Genomic DNA, 19643 nt, shown 5'->3' with positions numbered 1-19643 from the left:
ATTATTCAGCTATACTATATAACCAGCAGTTATCGGAAGTTGGAAGTAAAGATTCACTATTTGTCCTAAATTATAAACAAAAAAGCAATTCAAAGTTTTATTTATACACTGGAGCAAGATAATTCCTCATCCCTTTCATGAATGTTGGGAGTAGATACTGACATGGTCCAGAAATTACTAGCATTGCTATAAAGTACAAACAATCCCAACCACTTATATTTTGAAAGAACTAATAAAAGATGATGCTATTACCAATTTCTTCTACCCTCTGTTAAGGTTCATTGGAAACTTACTAAGCTTATATTGCTGGAAAAGCATTCTAAAGCTGAGAGTAGGAGCATAATATTTATTGTAGCATTATATGTATCATTTAATATACTACAAAGTTGCAGAAATAATAGTCTTGATCCTAACTGTTGTTCTGGCTAGCAGATTCTACCACAGAGGAATTTTAATCACATGACACTGTTTTTAGTAAACTAACCTGTCAACTGAAAGTATCCTCCAAATGACTTGGGGATCTTACGGAACAATATTACTAACGTTTGTAAAAAAAAAAAAGATAAAATCAGTGAAAAATTGTTTCGACTCACTTTTATCTGGATTAGGATCTATTCTATAAACACAGAAGCTCTTCTGTAAGCAGAGCTGACTCAGGTTCCAATCCAAAAAGAAAAAGGTTCATCTATAAAAAGTTTCATCTATAGCAGTACCAAGTCCTTTTGTTTTATTGTTGTACGTTTTAAAAAGTACATCAAAACATATTTCAACAGCAAAACCACATATTATTCAAATTATTTGCACATGGGATTCAGATCCATTTGAAAAATTTTTGATATTCCTAGAAATACTAAACTCATAAGGTATCTATGATTACATCATTACTAAATTTGGAAGATAATGGTAATCATTTATAGATGAAACACTGTTTCTAGTAAAGACTTGTCAGCTGAAAGTATCCTCCAAATGACTGATGGAACAGGATAATATTACCAGAAGTAACTCTGGGTGACATACAACTATCAAATAAAATAATAATATACAGATAAATTAAAAAATTAAAAAATGGTATGATTGAAGCTGCAGAGTTTGAACCTGAATAGATTATCCATGCAAGTGATCCTATTATAATAAACAAGATATGAAGACTTTTCAAGCTGATTTAGAGTGATATTTCAGACATTTAATGCAACTGACATCTATCATTTAGATGTACAGATCTCTTTGCTAAATGCTATTCATTAAACAGGAGATTGAATTCTATCAGAATCATCCTCTAAACTTACTTCATATTATAGTACATTTCCACACAATTGAAAAGTTCATTACAATAACTTCCTTCCATATGTGGTTTGCACAAAAAAAGTTGTTCTACAGCCCTAACAAAATTTTATTCTTAAGCCAATATGATAAAAGCAGCAAAATAATGTAAGAAAAAAGAAAAATAAGTCACACCACCACCTTCCCTACTTCAACTTATGCAATATCAACAGCTATAAACTTATCTGGAAAACACTGAAATATTTTCTTTGATAGCATTATACTATTGATAACAATCTAAAATCTAAAATCAATACAACTAAAATCAATACAACTAAATCTTTCCAGTTGTTTTCTTAAAAATATATTTTTAGATAGTTTTTAAATATATATTTTTGAAATTTCTCTTTCCATTAAATCTCAACTTGAAATTTCAAACTTAAAAACATTTCATTTCAATAGTTTCATGCTAACATAATTGAAACTTAAAATTTTGCTCATGTCAATAAAGCAAACAGTATTCATACCACTTTTAATTCTTACAAATATATACATATTTAAGAATATATAACTGAAATAAATACAGATATAGTTGTATTGTTTTGTTTTGAATGAATATAAGCTATATTGTCTAAGGGCATATATGCACTTACGGTTTAAGCTGTTACTAACTTGTAGTCATGCCAGCATAAGAAAATCTTATTCACGTGAAACTCTTTGGCAACAGCTTGCAAGGTATTTAGGGCAGCTACGGTGTCCTCTTATAGGATGTTTCTGCTGCTCTCCAACCTAACCATTCTTCCTAGTTTTTGCCTAGCTATAAAGAACTTGATGGATGTATTTGATTTACCAACAAACGCAGCAGTTAATCTTGCAACCCATTAGTCTTTTAGCTATAGACCAAAATACAGGATTTTTCTCCTTTTTCTCCAGGTTGAGAAATCATTGGAAATCAACACTGTCCACTTCAGAATTTATGCAGATGTATAAAGTCCCCACCCAGACGAAGGGTGGGGGGGGGAACTCCAGCCAACGATGACCAATTGCCGGATCCCTGTGACAGCGAGGATGAAGGTGAAAACGATCTAATGGTGAATGAACCAATCCACCCCTTCATCTTCCCAATACGCCTCACAGATCCAAGTACAGGAACCCAGGGTACTTTTCAATAGTCATGTATGTTATATGATAAACTAATAAAATCTCCTTTATCTGCTCCTGCTCTGCTCTGCTCTGCTCTGATATGTTCTCTTTGTACTTGCCCTTAGAAAAACCTATAAAGCCATATTTTTTTTTAATCCTCTGTGAGGCTCAGAGCTCAAAGTCTAGTCACTTCGGATGACTAGAAAAATGAAAAACTCAAGATGCCCAGAGAAAAGTATACGGTTCATAGAAAGAAAAATAATTTAAAAAACATACATTCTCAACCAGCGATTTTTATTTACAAGGCAAAAATTATAACCATTATGCTATTCTAGACTTCCTGATAAAGGTGATTTTAGATGATACAGTTGTACCCTGGGTACTCATTATTAATTGGTTTTGGGAGATGCGATGAGTATTAAAAATGACAAGTGCTAAACAAACCATGTGACTTACCATGTGATCCTTTGTTTTGATTGGAAGGACTTCCTGTTTGTTCCCTTTTTCTATGCCAGCGACCTTTCCAGCATAGCCAACTTCCTGTCTGCCCTCTGTGACCATCTTTCTTTTCCTTTTACACAACCCTCCTGGCATGGCCAACTTCCTGTCCATTTTCCACAGCCATCCCCCTTTCCTATTGCAGTGCATTGAGTACCAAACAAAAAACAAGTACCGAGACAACCTTTTTGCATCAAAATGCATCGAGTATCAAATTGAATTGAAGCAGTCAAGTACCAAGGTATCATTGTATTAGAAATCACAGAAAACATTGACTAAGTTGTGGGCACACTTCTTTCTTTGAGAAGTAATCACTGGTATTAACCTGTAACAACGTTACATACACCAGCCAAATAAACAGTAGTTCTTAAGGTTACATATGGGGAGAAGTATCTTAAAATCATAATAGAAAAATACATCAGGAGATGAGCCAATGTGATGTAGTGGTAAAGGTGCTGGCCTAGAAAACAGTAGACTGAGGTCTAGGTCTCTCTTAGGCATGAAAGCTGGCTGGGTGACTTTGAACCAGTCACTCTCTTTTTCAGACCAACCTAATTCACATTGTGATTATAGGGAAAATAGAAGGAGGAAAAAGTATGCTTAGTAAGTTTTCCGCCTTGACTTGACCTTTGTCTCTTTTTCTGTATATATAAAAGTAGTAAAAATATAATAATACTAATTCATATTATAATTACAATAGGAAAGAGATAAATACAGAGTGATAAAACCTGTTCTTTCCCTTCAATAGATAATTCTTTTTAATGAGTGTTGGACCAAGTACTAGAACCATTGCTTCCTTCCATTATTCACTTCAACTAAAGTGGATATTTTAAATGATGGCAAGAGCATTCTTCACCGCAACTCAGATTTTAATAGGTAATTTTTAAAGAGGCCAGAAGTATATGCCAAAATTTATTTGTCTTACTTATACTAAGATGGTTGCCCTGGTTTGCAAAATTTAAAGTATCAGATTTCTTAGAATATCCTTCTTGATTTTAAACAAATAATTAACCTATTATTAAACAAATAATTAACCTATCAATTAACATGTCCAGAATGTAGCAGCGGAAGGAATAATGGAATTGCCTAGCAATAATGGAATTTGCTTAGCAAGCTGCACCGACTTCCAGTTTGCTTCTGGGTGCAATTCGAAGTACTGGTTATTACTTATAAAGCCAGTATAGCATAGAGACTGGTTGCTCGAGGGACTGCTAGCCTCCAATAGCATTTACCCAGCAGATTCAATCCTAAACATTGGTATGCTCCAGATTTCTTTGATTAAATAATGATATATATTGGGACCCCAGAAGTACACTTCGCTTAACACTCTGCTCCAAGATCTGGATGGCCCTCACTCTGCTATTAATTAGAAGACCATGGCTTTTCATCCAGGCCTTTGGTGAGGACATGTAAACACTCTCTGATATATGGTACTTTGATACATTAAGTATGGAACTGATTCTAAGGAAATATATTTCATTACGACTAACACTACATAGAAATGTGCAATTACTTTTGAATGCAAAACAGAGTTTCATTTTCAGTGCAGAATTGTTTTTTCCCTAAATTATCTATATTAAACATACGTGTTCAAAAGACAATATTTAAAGGCAGGCATGAACAATGATAAATGCTGATTCATCTAGTACACTGAAGATAGCATTCAAGAGCACTTTATTACTGTGCAAAATTTTCCTTTGTTTCTGTTTCCAAGATACATGTCATTTTTATTAATAATTTCATAAATGCTGATTGAACGATAAAAATTGTAACCTTATATTAAGGCTGCAAGTCTAACAGAGTTGTTCAATATTATTAATCAACGGTACATTTTAACAGGGCTACATTTTAATGAAAAGTATATGTGTTTATGTATTGAGGTAATTTAATTCTAATATGAAACCATAAGAAAAAATGATAAAAAATAAAGGTATTATCAGCAACAACATTCAAAGCAGATCACTTGTATACAGATTTATATAAATTAAACAGTGATTAATGAAATGCAATACAATCAAATTCTCATTTTGATAGATGGAAATATACGATAGGTATGATATATCTCCATGAATAATACTAAACTGAAGAAAATAAACCATTTTCCCTTTTGGGAAAAAGAAAATATATTTTGAATAAGCAGAATACTGCTTCATTTTCTTGGAACCCCTTATAAATAGGCTTACAAACATGTATCCTATATTTAGCAAATGTATTTATCAGCTACAATCTTGAATAGAAAATGCACAGTCATTCTTGTTATGAAATCAGGAATAGGCAGCCACCTTTTAGAAATGACTTAGACATAGAACTAATACATGACTATTCACAGAATTGTGAATAGTCATTTATTATTTGTCATATTTAAGAACCACCCATTTCCCTCACAAAGGGACTATGGTGATGTGCAATTAAATATTAAAAGCATAAAAACAATATTAAAAAATTAATTTAAAAAATTTAAATTAAAAGTGGCAAGAGATGTTAAGAATTAATTAAAAGATGGGCTTTCGGGGCACCAACCAAATCCATGGCTACATGCTCATCTCCGTGCCCCAAGCAAGGGTGCAAAGCCATATTTTTATGGCTTTACAGAAGGCCAGGAGAGGGTGAAGCTGCCTCATCATCATGGGAGCAGCAACGGCAGATAAAACTCTCTTCCTGGATCCTGCCAGTTGGAATTCTTTGTCTGATGAGGTCTGCAACATACCTCTCCTGCCTGACCAGGTGGGATGGACTGATGTAATGGGTTGAAGATGGTTCCATGGCCCCATTCCATTTAGGACTTTAAAGGTCATAACAAACACAGTGAATTGGAGCCAGAAGCAAACCAGCATCCAATGCAGGTAGTGCATCAAGAGAAGTCTCATGTGGAGCATGTTACAATAGTCCAAACAGAAGATGACCAGGGAATGATTGACTCACTATAATTTGTGTGTATGTGTGTGTGTGTCTTGATATACATGGAGGAAGCACTTTTGTTTTTGTTTTTCCTTTTCCTTTGAAACATCAAAACCAGGCAAAATTCAAAGATTGCAGGATTTAGGTTTGAATTAATACTGTATTCAAAGCCACTGAATTCAAAACTGTCCACTGATATTTAAAATCATAGGATCACAAAACACGGGATGTAGACAATTGGAGTATTAGTGTGCTGTTAATATTGTGTCCATAATATTTCACTTTCTTCTTTCACCCTCCACACAGTAATTGACCAAGATTATTTGTTTGCTTGTTTGTTTGTTTATCCTGCCTTTATATGTTTTTATGAATAACTCAAGTCATAAAACAAATGCAACACACCTTCATCTCTACAACAACAACCCTGTGAAAGGTTGGGTTGAGAAAGAGTGTCTGGCCAAAGGTTACCCAGCTGGCTTTCATGACTAATGCAGGACTTGAATTCATGGTCTATTGCAGGGGTGTCAAATTTGATTTCACTGGGTTGTGTTTGACCTTGGGGATGGGCTGAGGTGGCATGGCCAGCTCGACATCACTCATGTTGGAGGTACCTCTGGTGGCCCGGGTGGGACTGGGGAAATCCATTGTCTCTAGCGGAAGAAGGCAAGACCAGGTAGAGTGCCAATCCCTTGTCCTCCAGAGGAGCCTTGCCGTCTACTAGCGGCCAAGTGCAAATGCAGGACTTCCCTCGCTCCCTCGCTCCCTCCCTTATTTCTCCTACCTTCCCTTCTTTTTCCTTCCTTCTTCCTTCTCCTTTCTTCTTCCTTCCCCACTTTCCTTCTTTTTCCTTTCTTGCTCTCTTTCCATCTTTCCTTCTTATTCATTGTCTTTCCTCTTTCCCTTTCTCCTTTCCTGTCCCTTCTTTGATACTCAAATTCAAAAGGGGAAACAATTCTCCTTTTGTTTTGTTTTGCTTTTAATTTGTTTTGCTAGCCCCCTGCCAGCAAAAATGAAGCTGGGTGGGCATGTGCAGCCCTTCTGGGCCTCATTTTCAGACTGTATGGCCTCCTGCAGCCCTCTGTTAGCGAAAACAGAGCTTGAGGTGGGGGGAGGGCTCCATTTTCACCAGCACTGTGGGCTGGTCCGTTGTCATTTCAAGGGCAGCTCTGCAGGCCAGGTTTAAGTATTCCACGGGCTGGATATGGCCTGCAGGCCTTGAGTTTGATATCCCTGGTCTTTTGCTTTCTAGATTGGTGCCTAAAAACACCAGACTAAACTGGTTATGCAGATATTGTCTCTATTGGGCTGTTTTTATCCCACAAACATTGTATAACAACATAGATCTTTAGCTGTCACTGGTATTTATAAAGTTATAAGCAGTTTGAAGATTAATAAACATTTCATTACATCTCAGTTCACTTCAAATTTTTCTTTGTTGAGTTTATCAATGTTTAAAGCTAAAACAGCAACCTATATCTCAGAAACTATTTTACTATAACTTGATAAGGTATTTTACTTAATTTCTCTGTGCTTTTACAGTATATTTTCAAAGATTATCTAAAATTGACTTTGGCTGCAAATAAATATATAGATACTATAGCTAAAATATTTTTTGAGGAGACAACTATTATGGTAGCAATTAATAGCAGTATTCACTTACTGGAAAACATATATAATTAAATATTACATATAATAAGCTAATAGAAGTAAGTTTTTAAAGTTCCTAAAGTAAAAATAATTGTATATATACTGGGTAGGCAATCTTTAACCTAATTAAAGTTATTACATGAATGAAAATTTAATCCAAGCAGGTTATTCCGAACTGTGTTATGCACTGGACATAAAGCAATTGAGAATGGAATATCAAGTACTGAATATTATAAATACATTTATTATATGTACCATTTATTTTACGTAAAGTTATTCTAGTCTCTTCCATCATTCTAGTGTATATATTTCATAATATAAACACAAGTAAAGTGTTATTTGAAATGTAGTAAAAGTATTATTTTATGACACATCTATATGGAATGCCATTGGCTTTATAAATATTTCCATTAAAACACAATTGAATAATTATAGATGCTGATTTGTCTTATTTATTTTACATGCATATAATCTAGTAACAGAACTGGTCAATATAACAATTAGTGCTTGCAAAGCACTTTTGAAAAAGATGGTTTGCAGTACGATCAAAGTCTACTCTTCTAATCATTAAAGCAACCTTTTTTAAGCTCATAACTGTTGCAGAAGCTGTTCTTACTTTCTTTACATGTGAATGCATATATGGCCACATGTAAAGCTTGCAAAAGAAATGGTTCCTTTAAACATTTTCAGAAAGTTACTTAATATTCTCATGTTGCAAAAGCACATCTTTCAAATGCTTTCCAAAGCTTTAATAAAGATGCCATTTCCAGCATAAGTATAACGTAAGACGCTATCTAATCCAGTTGATGGAGATGCCTAGATTCCAATCTACTGTATGATTTTAAACCACTTCTTCATTTTTATTGTCTGAGCTACTTTATTAGCAGAAAGGATGATAGAGCACAGAGGTGGGTTTCAGCAGGTTCTCACCAGTTCTGGAGAACTGGTAGCAGAAATTTTGAGTAGTTCAGAGAACCAGTAAATATCCCTGACTGGCCCCGCCCCCATCTATTCTCTGCCTCCAAAGTCCCAGCTGATAGGGAAGAAATGGGGATTTTGCAGTATCCTTCACCTGGAGTGGGGTGGAAATGGAGATTTTATGGTATCCTTCCCCTGCCACGCCCACCAAGCCACACCACACCCACCAACCCACGCCAACCCACAGAACCGGTTGTAAAAAAATTTGAAACCCACCACTGATGGAGCATCAATTTAAGATCTATAGCAGAAACAAATTCATAACTTTCATTTTTCTAGGTCCATGCCATATCTTTTGGATATGTTTCTCCTATTCACTCGGAGACTCCAGCTAGTCCAGAAAGCGGCTGCGCGGGTTATTGAGGGAGCGGTTCGGAGCTCCCATGTAACACCCATCCTGCGCAGACTGCACTGGCTACCTGTTGTCTTCTGGGTGCGCTTCAAGGTATTGGTTACCACCTTCAAAGCGCTCCATGGCTTAGGACCGGGATACTTACGGGACCGTCTACTGCCATCTTCTACCTCCCAGCGACCGGTGCGTTCTCACAGAGAGGGACTCCTTAGGGTGCCGTCAGCCAAACAATGTCGGCTGGCGGCCCCCAGGGGAAGAGCCTTCTCTGTGGGGGCTCCTACCCGGTGGAATGAGCTTCCCCCTGGAATTCAACAATTACCTGACCTTAGGACCTTTCACCGCAAACTTAAAACCTATTTATTTCGCATGGCTGGACTGGCTTGATTGTTAAAACTTTAATTTAATTTAATGGGTTTTAAATTTCTGTAATTTTATAGAGTGTAATTTGTATTTTAAATTTCTTTGGCCAATTGAATAAGTTTTTTAAGGGTTGTTCTTAATATTGTATGTGTTTGTGTTTGTATTTTATTTGGTTGTTCACTGCCCTGAGTCCTTCGGGAGAAGTATACAAATTAAATATTATTATTCAACTTCATTCTCTCATTTTGTACCCTATGACCATCATTAAGTGTTGTACCTTGATGAAGGTATCTTCTTTTATGTACACTGAGAGCATATGCACCAAGACAAATTCCTTGTGTGTCCAATCACACTTGGCCAATAAAAATTCTATTCTGTTCTGTTCTGTTCTGTTCTGTTCTGTTCTGTTCTATTCTATTCTATTCTATTCTATTCTATTCTATTCTATTCTATTCATACACCTATATTTTCTGTCAGTCTCCATTTACTCAACATCTTCCATCTTTCCTCCAGTTTTCCTACCACCTCTCTGTCCCTCACTCCCCTACCTGTAACCAGGCATCATTTTCTTGTTCCCTTTATTATCTGTATACGTTCCTATTTTCCCTATCATCAGTTCTAGTTTCCAGTTCTCCAGTTTCAGGAACCAACACTTTTCATCCCTTCCTCCCCACTAACTTAAGGTCTACCCCTGACCATTTCCTTATATCACAGAATCCAAATCACAGTAACCCAAGATTTAGCCTAACTCTCACTATAATAGTAATTATTACTATTATTTCTAGAAAAGATGAGTACAAAAGTGAATTGAGATCAGAATGAGGATCAATGCAGGTCTCCATTGTGGATTATGAACAGATTGATATTCAACTAGAAAGATCCAATTTCAAGTTTGCTCTTTATGAGATATTTTATAACCAATAACTGTTTCTAGGAAAAACTTATTCCTTTCAAAAAAATGAAGGAAAGAACAGATGAAAGCTTCCTTGAACTTTCAGAGAAAGAGTAGGACATAAACAAGAATATTTAAGCTGCCATTGGGCCACACTAAGTGAAACAACTACATCTCCATCACCAGCTGCTTCTTTTTAATAATGTAAACTTAATAACAGCAACAAAACAACCACATGAAAATCTTATTTGGCCATTTTTGTTGTCTTGTATTGTCAAAATCCAAAAAGTTTCATCATAATTAAATGCAGGATACAAGCTGAATGAATGGATTAAAGAATGAATGGTGCACAATTAGTTCTACAGAAAATATTATTTGCCACTTTTTAAAACAGAAGCAAAGAGCTTTTTGATTGGTATTATATTTAGTAGCTGCAGGTAGAACTTAAAAGTCCATAGCTTACAGAGATTAATATGTGTATATCCAATATAGATGGTCCTAATCTGACAGTAATAATTGGGACCAGGATGTGATACAGTTGTAAAGCACACATGACTGTGACTCTTAGCAATGGCAGTGACAGCAGCCCCTGGTTATCATAGTTAAGGACTGAGCGGGTTATTAAACAAAGAACCTTAGGTGATCACAACTTCCTACTGTCTTCCTCATTGACTTTGCTTGTGGGAAGCTGGCAGGGAAGGTTGAAAATCATAAACATGACCAGAAATCTTCTGGGTCAGTTCCCAAGCACCTTTAGTGCAATCGTGGGACTGTGGGAACACTGCAACAATCAGAACTTTGAGGACCAGTTATAACTCCTATTCTTCCAGCGTTGTTCAAGTTTGAATGGTTGCTGAATGAGTGGTTGTTAAAGAAGGACTTCCCACTGTGGGGAAAACAATGTATTTGTTTGCACTATGGATGATCTTTAAACAATAAACATAGAACAAAGCAATTTAAACCATTAAAACATGTAAATTGTTTCAAAGTTTGTTTGTTTGTTTGTTTTTTATTCTGGGTCAGTCACTGGGACACATTCTGGTGAGAGAGAAGTTCCCTGAGGATGGGCTCCAGCATGAGTCCGAAAGCTTGAAAAACTAAACCACTAATCCCAGTCACTGATCCAGATTGGACCACATTATCCTGGGACACATAAATTTGCCGTTTTTCTTCCTTTCTTAAGTGAAAGCCTTTCATGTGCTCAATAGGAAGTGAAAAATGAGAGAGTATAAAATAATAAATAACCAACTTCACAGTTTATCATGGCTGTTGAAGGCCCAAGAAATCTACTTTTATGATCAAGGCATGTGTATTAAAGAGTGGGTATTAAAACGAGTGCCTAGTTAACTAATTAGTTAGTCAATGTCAATTAGTTGGTTTACTACATGGACAGTAGCTTGCCTTCTCAGCCTTATAGCTCTTCCAAAGGCATTCTAATAATTTATTTGATACTGTCCATCTACCTTATCCTTTGCCTTCTCTTTCTAATCAACCATATGCTTCCATCACATATTTAAAATTGTGTTTCTCCCTGTTAATCTTCACTATGACAAATAAATCAGTTTATTTGTAGACTGTGGTACTCTTAGTAACTATCTTAAATCCACAATTTAAAGACATTTACATGGAAAAGGCATTCCTAGTCAAATTGTGTGTTCTATTGAATCTCTAAGTGACAACTGACATGGTTGTCAGTGTCATGACATAACTAAATATGCATTCACATTTTCAGAAATACAGAAGGATCTTGACAGACTTGAACATTGGGCGCTAACTAACAAAATGAAATTCAACAGTGAAAAAAGTAAGGTTCTACATTTAGGCAAAAAACCCCAAAATCCACAAGTACCGTATATATGGTAGTAGTATAGTTGTAGTAACTGTGAATGGGATCTTGGAGTCCTAGTGGACCACCATTTAAATATGAGCCAGTAGTGTGCAGCAGCTGCCAAAAAAGCCAACACAGTTCTGGGCTGCATAAACAGAGGGATAGAATCAAGATCACGTGAAGTGTTAATACCACTTTATAATGCCTTGGTAAGGCCACACGTGGAATATTGCATCCAGTTTTGGTCGCCACGATGTAAAAAAGATGTTGAGACTCTAGAAAGAGTGCAGAGAAGAGCAACAAAGATGATTAGGGGACTGGAGGCTAAAACATATGAAGAATGATTGCAGGAACTCGGTATGTCTAGTTTAATGAAAAGAAGGACTAGGGGACACATGGTAGCAGTGTTCCAATATCTTGGGGGTTGCCACAAAGAAGAGGGAGTCAAACTATTCTCCAAAGTACCTGAGGGTAGAATAAGAAGCAATGGGTGGAAACTAATCAAGGAGAGAAGCAACTTAGAACTAAGGAGAAATTTCCTGACAGTTAGAACAATCAATAAGTTGAACAAGTTGCCTGCAGAAGCTGTGAATGCTCCAACACTGGAAATTTTTAAGAAAATGTTGGATAGCCATTTGTCTGAAATGGTGTAGAGTTTCCTGACTGGGCAGGGGGTTGGACTAGAAGGCCTCCAAGGTCCCTTCCAGCTCTGTTATTATGTTAATTATTTCTTGAGAATTGTTAACAGTTGGTCAGCAGGAAAGTTTAATAAAATATTACTCATATGTATGCTTACAGATTTCAAATAATAAACCAGTGGATAAGGCAGATGCAAATACGTGGGCACCCACCTAACTAATTCAATATTATCTTTTCTATTTATGTGAGGTTTTTTACAATATTGTTAGTTGGTAATAAGGCCCAAAAGGTGATTGATCTGGTAGGCCTACAAATACCTTGACCCTCTTACTTTTCATTTGTGATTGTTGTTCTGCTACAACTTGAAACTCTTCTAAGCAATTGAAAATGAAGATAATTCACTTTTGCAAAGCAAAAAAAAGCTGTAAAAAAAAAAAACACCTCTAAACACTTCCAGCTAGCAATTTCAACTGTGAGAAATATTAAGAAATTTATATTAAGTTGAATTGCTGAAGTTAAGGCAAGATCTAGAAGTCCCAAGAAAAATGTCTGCTAGCATTGGTCAAAAGTGTGCTAGTACTATTGTATATGATTTAACCCACAGATCACTGCTACTGACTTGATTGAACATTTAGCTGACACTGGAGTATTGGTCCAATAAGAGCATTGCTTGTTTAATGTATGGGAGAGTTTTCAAAAGAAAAACTTTTCCACAACCATGTCAGAAAAGTCATTGTCTAATGTATGTAAAAACCACCCCGACAAGACTGAAGCATTTAGACTACTGAAATAAACTGCTTCGCCACATACATGAAAAACATTTGGGGTAAATAGGATGAGGCAGTTGAATAAAGAACAATTTGCCAACCTTTAAGCACTGGTGCTGCGTAGCAGCTAGTGGTCTAGGAAATAGAAGGGCAGAAGAATAATGGATTCAACAAAGTATCAACATATCCTAGAAAAAAATAGACTAAAAACTGAAGCTGAAATAAAGGCTGTTCATTTCAAAAAGCAATGACCTAAAACATATATTCGGATCAATCATGAAATATTTTAAGGACAGAAAAATAAGGGTTTTGGGGAGGCTTTTATAATCTCCAGATTTAGTGCTCTAATAGCTGGAATTGCAATAGCAATACGACTTACATACTGTTCCATAGTGCTTTATATCACTCTCTGAGCAGTTCACAATGTCAGCATATTGTCCCAACATTCTGTGTCCTCATTTTACCACCTCAGAAGAATGAAAGGCTGAGTGAACCTCAAGCTCTGTCAGGATCAAACTCCAGGATGTGGGCAGAGTTAGCCCACAGAATGCAATACTGCATTCTAACCACTGTGCCACCAGGGTGACTGAATTCATTGAATATTTGGAATCTTATAAGAATTAGGGTTTACATAAAAGCATAAATAGTAATTTATGCCAAAGAGACCTTCTGAAAGGCCATGTATACATTTTGGATCACAACTAGTACCAAGGAATAGTTTTAGACCCAAGACAAAATATGCTGGCAAAATATCTTAACTTGTTCAGATTTGTTTTATCCTACATTCTTAACATCAACCATTAGTAATTGGCTATTTAAAACAGCTATGGTCTGAGCTATGACTCAGTATATTAGCTCCTTGTCATGCTTATATTACATTGCCTCACATACCATTTGAAAAGAATTAGAGCTGTTTTATCAAGGACAGATACTGAAAATAACCAAAACATGTTATTATAGTTTGTGCCACACTTACGTTTTTCCAACTACCCCAGAGGGCTGTCATAGAGGGCTGTCAAATATTATATAGTCAAAAATCAATTGGAAATCGGCATGATAAGACAATGTAAGTTGCCCCGTAATAGCCATAAGACCCTTAAGGCTTATATGGTCCCATGGCTATATGGATTCCTTTCATCTACCACACCATCCTACAGATATCTCATCTCACCTTCCTGATTATTTTAGACATATCTGTGTGTCGTTTGCCTACTACTTTCACTTTAAACTTAGTGTAGATGACAGCTATCTTGAACTGAATAAAAACAAGTGAGAGACACCAGAAGTTTTATTAGTATTATTTTAATTTTTATCTATTTAATCTATTAACTAATTTCTAATTACAAGCGTTTTCATATCTAAGTGCAAGATTTATAAATCAATATTATTTCAATGTTCTATATCTGACTTGGCAATTGTGTTTACATTTCTAAATATCTAACAGTTTGGTAGAGGGAAATATAGTGCTGTTTAGATTTTTTCCATCGATCAAATCTTTTCATGTGTTTACTTACGTGGCACACTTATTTTTAATATTTCCTTTAATATTTTAAACAATGCCTATTATTTATTTAATTTACATTAGAACTTGGAAAGTTAACTTAAGAGTTGTGTCTTTGCTTTACAGTCTTAGCATTTTTATTTTAACTGAGACATCTAAGTATTTATTTAGAAATTTTACTAAATACTTAGCAAAACAAATTATTCAGAAATCCCTTATTACAGGATCTAATTTTTAAATATGGCAAGAGTTGGCAAATGTTATGACTCAGAAACAATAAATCATAGCTTTAATAGGACATACACACTTCTTTCTGTGACTGCAGAAAGAGCTAGTTGGAAATTAGATACATTGCAATATTAACTTGTTTATGATATAAGGGAGTATTCTTTTGAATGGCTCTTTAATTTGTCCCCTGATTATGATGTTAAAACAGAGTTCACACATCCTTTGCTTGCAAGTTTTGTATTTTTTTTAAAGCAGATATCAATGTCATGTTATGATATGCCACAGGAAGCTGAGTCAATTTTGAAATCTCACCTTTCCTTTCGACATAAAATATCAAATGTTTACTGCTATTGGACCTGACTGTTAGTATATCTCTCTCTCTCAAAACTGTAATCAAGAATAATATTAGACTATCCCAGGTTAATATTAAGTGTTTCTATGGTGCTAAAGCAACCCAGGCTTCAGAAATAGATATTTGAAAATCTGCTAATGAATATGAGGCATAAGATACAAAAAATGGCATAGAAATGTGCAAACCTCTGAATGTTTAGTCAAAAAAAAAAAGCAAAAATAGTAGGGAAGGAAGGAAATACAGAAGAAAAAGTATGACATTAGCTGTCTGTCATGGGCCATGTTTTTAAATCCAGGACATGTAACACAGCAACAAGAGCTGATCATTTTGTTTAATCACCTTTTGGATTTTTGCCAGATGGTCTCTATTGAGAGTGCTGCAAATAGAGAGAGATGAACTGCATCTAACATGCCACTAGAGCTTTCCTGTAAATGTCTGAGAACCGAATCCAACGAGAATTTAGTCTCAGAGCAGAAAGGATACATTTAAAAACTATGTGCATTAACTATACTTTTCCCCATAGAATCCTCACTTCGCATGAATAATTTACCCACTCTTATGTTAATGGGATCATGAAAGTATCCCTCTGTCTTTAGTGCAGCTATTCTCAGCTTTCAGTAATTACCCCACCCAGTGAAAATAACATGGCTCCTGCATTTGAACATCCTACTAGTACCTGACAATTAGAAAGATCATGGCTGACAGTAGAATGGTCCAAAAAAATGGTCAGAGCCCAAGTTGCCTGAGGGAAATTTTGGGGAAAAGAAATTCCACTGTCAACATTTCTTTAGTTGCTAGAATGAACATAGTAAAAAGAAATAGCATTTCTCCCTCTCTCAGTCACAGTCTTTCTCTCAAACAATATTTACTGATAAAGCAAAAAAAAAAAAGACACCTATTATGAACTAACTATAATTTACAAAATTAAGATGAATTTAAATACAGAACCATAATAGTTAACTTTTTCATATTAATTTGTAACCGTCAAATTTAAGACAAATGAAATTTCCAACTTTGGAAAGCTTTTACATGATAAAAAATAAGACAGTTATAAACTAGCTAGTTTTTTACTTTTGCCCACAACACTAATGCTAGGTAGCTCAATGTGTTAAAATTATCAGGCTGGAACATCTGGGAAAGAAAGCTATGAAACAGCAGGGAATGTAACTGGTTTATTGTTTATCTTTTGTTTATGAGTCAGTATTCCAGTTTTAATTACTATCTAAATTAAATCGTAACAGGCATCAGGAGACATCATTTTAGTGAAGTTAACTTTAAAAAAAATTCAGACACTCAAATACTAGATTTTTCAAATAATTTAACATACGTAAGATTAGAAATTCAAGGGGGAAAATTCAACATTTGGGAAAGTATTGATTTATGGAAGCATTTAGATTTTAACGGTAATTTATAATAGAGCAATTAGAAATGCAAACATGTCAAGCAGTTTGGAGCACATGAGGCAGATTTAACATCTTGGAAGATAAGTATTGCACACGTGAGCAAATGTACATAAGAACATCAAATATCAAGGAACATACTATACTCTTCAACTCATTAATATTGTTCAGTTATTTTCTTTGAGAAGCCTGAGAGTGAAACTATTTTAATGTGTGTGTGTGTGTGTGTGTTTTATCTAATAATAAATGACCATTTTAGGATTAAGAAAATATAAAGTTAAAAAACAGCTAATAAGATATTATTTTAGCTGGCATCTGTTGTACCATATTTAGATACATTTTAGAACAGAAGTCTCCAGCTTAAACAATAATAATATTCCACTGCTAGAAATTTCATGAATATGAAAGAACAAAGAGAATGTGTCAAATCCTAAGTATAATTAATAATATTCTCAAATGTGTGTTTGTATGGATTTTTATTTTATTTTATTTTAAATATCCCATAGTTCTGAATGATGAGCGTAAATCTAGGAGCTAAAATTAATCATATTTAAAGAGCTAAATAACCTCCAACTTTAATTTTAATGAAAGAGAATTTATTTTTAACAGTATAAATAAAAAATTGTGCATTAAGTACAAGAAAACCACAATAAACATCTAACCAAAGTGATTATTAATAAGAGATAAACATACAAAGCACCAAAAGTAAAGTTATGAAGAGTAAGAATAAAGGAAGGTAGATAGCTTAATAAATTGCTAATGTTTTTAGCTCAGTTTGTTCTGGCAATTTAATAGTTAATTAGCATGCAGGATGTGTAGTGTGAGCTCAGCAGTTACTGGGCCAACTGTCTCTGTATTTCTGGGAATTCTGCCTATTCACAGTGCAGAGATTGTTCAATTAATGCAAAACGTACAAAATGAATTTTAAAAAAATGAATTGCAAAGAAAACCCCACTACAATGATTTTACTGCAAAGATGTCAACATCAATTTTTTGCTCATGTATAACTAATAATTAAAACAACATATTTCATTTTGCTTATGACAATTTATTTTATACTGGCACATCAAAATATTGAAACACAAAGTTATTTTTTAATTAATTGCAAGTGAACACACACTATTGTTGAAACCAGAAAAAACACCCAAGCCTGGGAAGAAATAGTTACAGCAAATCAAAGGTTCACCAATAGTCTCCAATATATAAGCATCTTGTTACATGGGAGCAACATTATTTTTCAAACAGCGAGAAGTTTAATCTTACCACAGCTCCCATCCATAGTGGAGATGACTAATGCATTTAAACCTAAGGACAGGCTCTCAATATGAACAAGAAAAAAAGTGTTTTGTTAAAATCTATTTCTCTGCTTTCATTCATATGTCATGGCTTTCTCATCAGAGGAAAAGAAAGAACAGCAGGACTTGGACAAGACATTGGATACACTTAGTTCTGGAAAGCCAGATCCTAGTGTCCATGCATGGCAGAAATAAGCTCCATAGCAACTTATTTGGCACCCATATATTTTGATATAAAAATCACTTAGCCCAGGAGTGTGTCGAATTCTCCATCCAGATACCCAAGTGCAAAAAGGCAGAGGAATATTATTTTGCTTGAAAAAAGCACAAAATGATCTACACGGGAATAATGATCCACTCAAGAATAGTATTTTTTTCCTGCATAGCCTAAATTCTACAATGAATTTTGATCAACATCAATTACACTTAGATGAATTAACACAAAATTCATGTACTTAAACTTCAGTGTGAGAGTATTCAACTATTGGAAAAATATTTGTAACAGCTTTTTTTCCAGTAAGGTGAGTCTTACTATCTGAAAAGAATGTTTTCTAGACCTGAAAATGCTTTACTGCTCAGTCTTCTGGCTTGTGACTACTGATATATTACTGTGAATGTTGCCTCTGTTACAAGACTTGACAAGTGCTAACTTACATCAGTTGCATGCATTTAACTAATAAAATGCAACCATTATCAACTACAAGAGAATTAATTAACTGTTGGGAAAGCATTTCTATTGAGCACTATCTTCCAACAACTAGAGTGTTCCAGAGTTATCATGATTTATCAGTTATCATATTCATGCTATTGAACTAAAAAAGAGTAAAACGATCTAGTCAGTCTTAAAGACAACTTTAGTACAACATAAAATCTTACTATATTTTGTTAGTACTGCAAAAACTGTAATTAGAATTAGTTCATTTATTATTTCATTATTATTATAGCAATTAAAAACAATTAGAACTTTTTATCCTTTATTTTCATGCAACAAAACTCTGCCCAAAAATCTTTAGCTTCTTGAAAATACTCAGCTGAATACATTCACAGATACACATGAATAGAATGTCTCATTTATACAAATGCTGAGGTTTCAATAATTAATAAAATAAAATAAAAATAACCACCTAAGAATGTGAGGTATGTCCTTTATTTTTATTTCATGTCCTGGTTATTTTACATAAGTTTATATTACATATTCATAAAAAGAACAGTTTTTGTTTTAAGTGTGTACGATCATGAATACACCCTGACATTTCTAGTATGCATCAGTTTAAAGAGCATGGGATGTATACGGTATGTATATGTGTGTGCCACTGCTGTATGAACTTTACCATAGAGCAGATAATCTTTTCCAGCATACTTTGGACAAGTGATAAAACATCAAGTTACCCAAAATAATATTTAAGGTCTATTTTAGATACAAATTGACTCACTTATACCTCTTTATCACATAACACCTCTCCTTAACATAACTTTATATAGAGGGATCACTATGGCTCAGCGGTTAAAGACATTGAGCTTGGCATCTGGAAAGCTGACAACCCAGGTTTGAGACTTAAGGGCTGCAAAATTGGGGTGAGCTCTCGTTATTTGCCCCAGCTGTGC

At 34.8% G+C, this 19643-nt stretch overlaps 1 protein-coding gene and 1 long non-coding RNA gene across 9 annotated transcripts in view; one reads left to right on the top strand and one right to left on the bottom strand.

Annotated features, from left to right (window-relative positions):
• LOC131187677 (uncharacterized) overlaps positions 1-2404 on the top strand; it is a 256677-nt gene extending 254273 nt beyond the window's left edge. The window contains exon 4 of the long non-coding RNA XR_009152593.1: positions 2194-2404. This is a non-coding gene — a long non-coding RNA (uncharacterized LOC131187677). The remainder of the gene's footprint in view (positions 1-2193) is intronic.
• MEIS2 (Meis homeobox 2) overlaps positions 1-19643 on the bottom strand; it is a 283323-nt gene that overhangs the window by 239868 nt on the left and 23812 nt on the right. The window lies entirely within an intron of this gene.

This window comes from Ahaetulla prasina, chromosome 1 (assembly GCF_028640845.1).
Source record: "Ahaetulla prasina isolate Xishuangbanna chromosome 1, ASM2864084v1, whole genome shotgun sequence".
NCBI lineage: Eukaryota > Metazoa > Chordata > Lepidosauria > Squamata > Colubridae > Ahaetulla > Ahaetulla prasina.
This window is presented reverse-complemented; position numbering and strand designations above follow the sequence as displayed.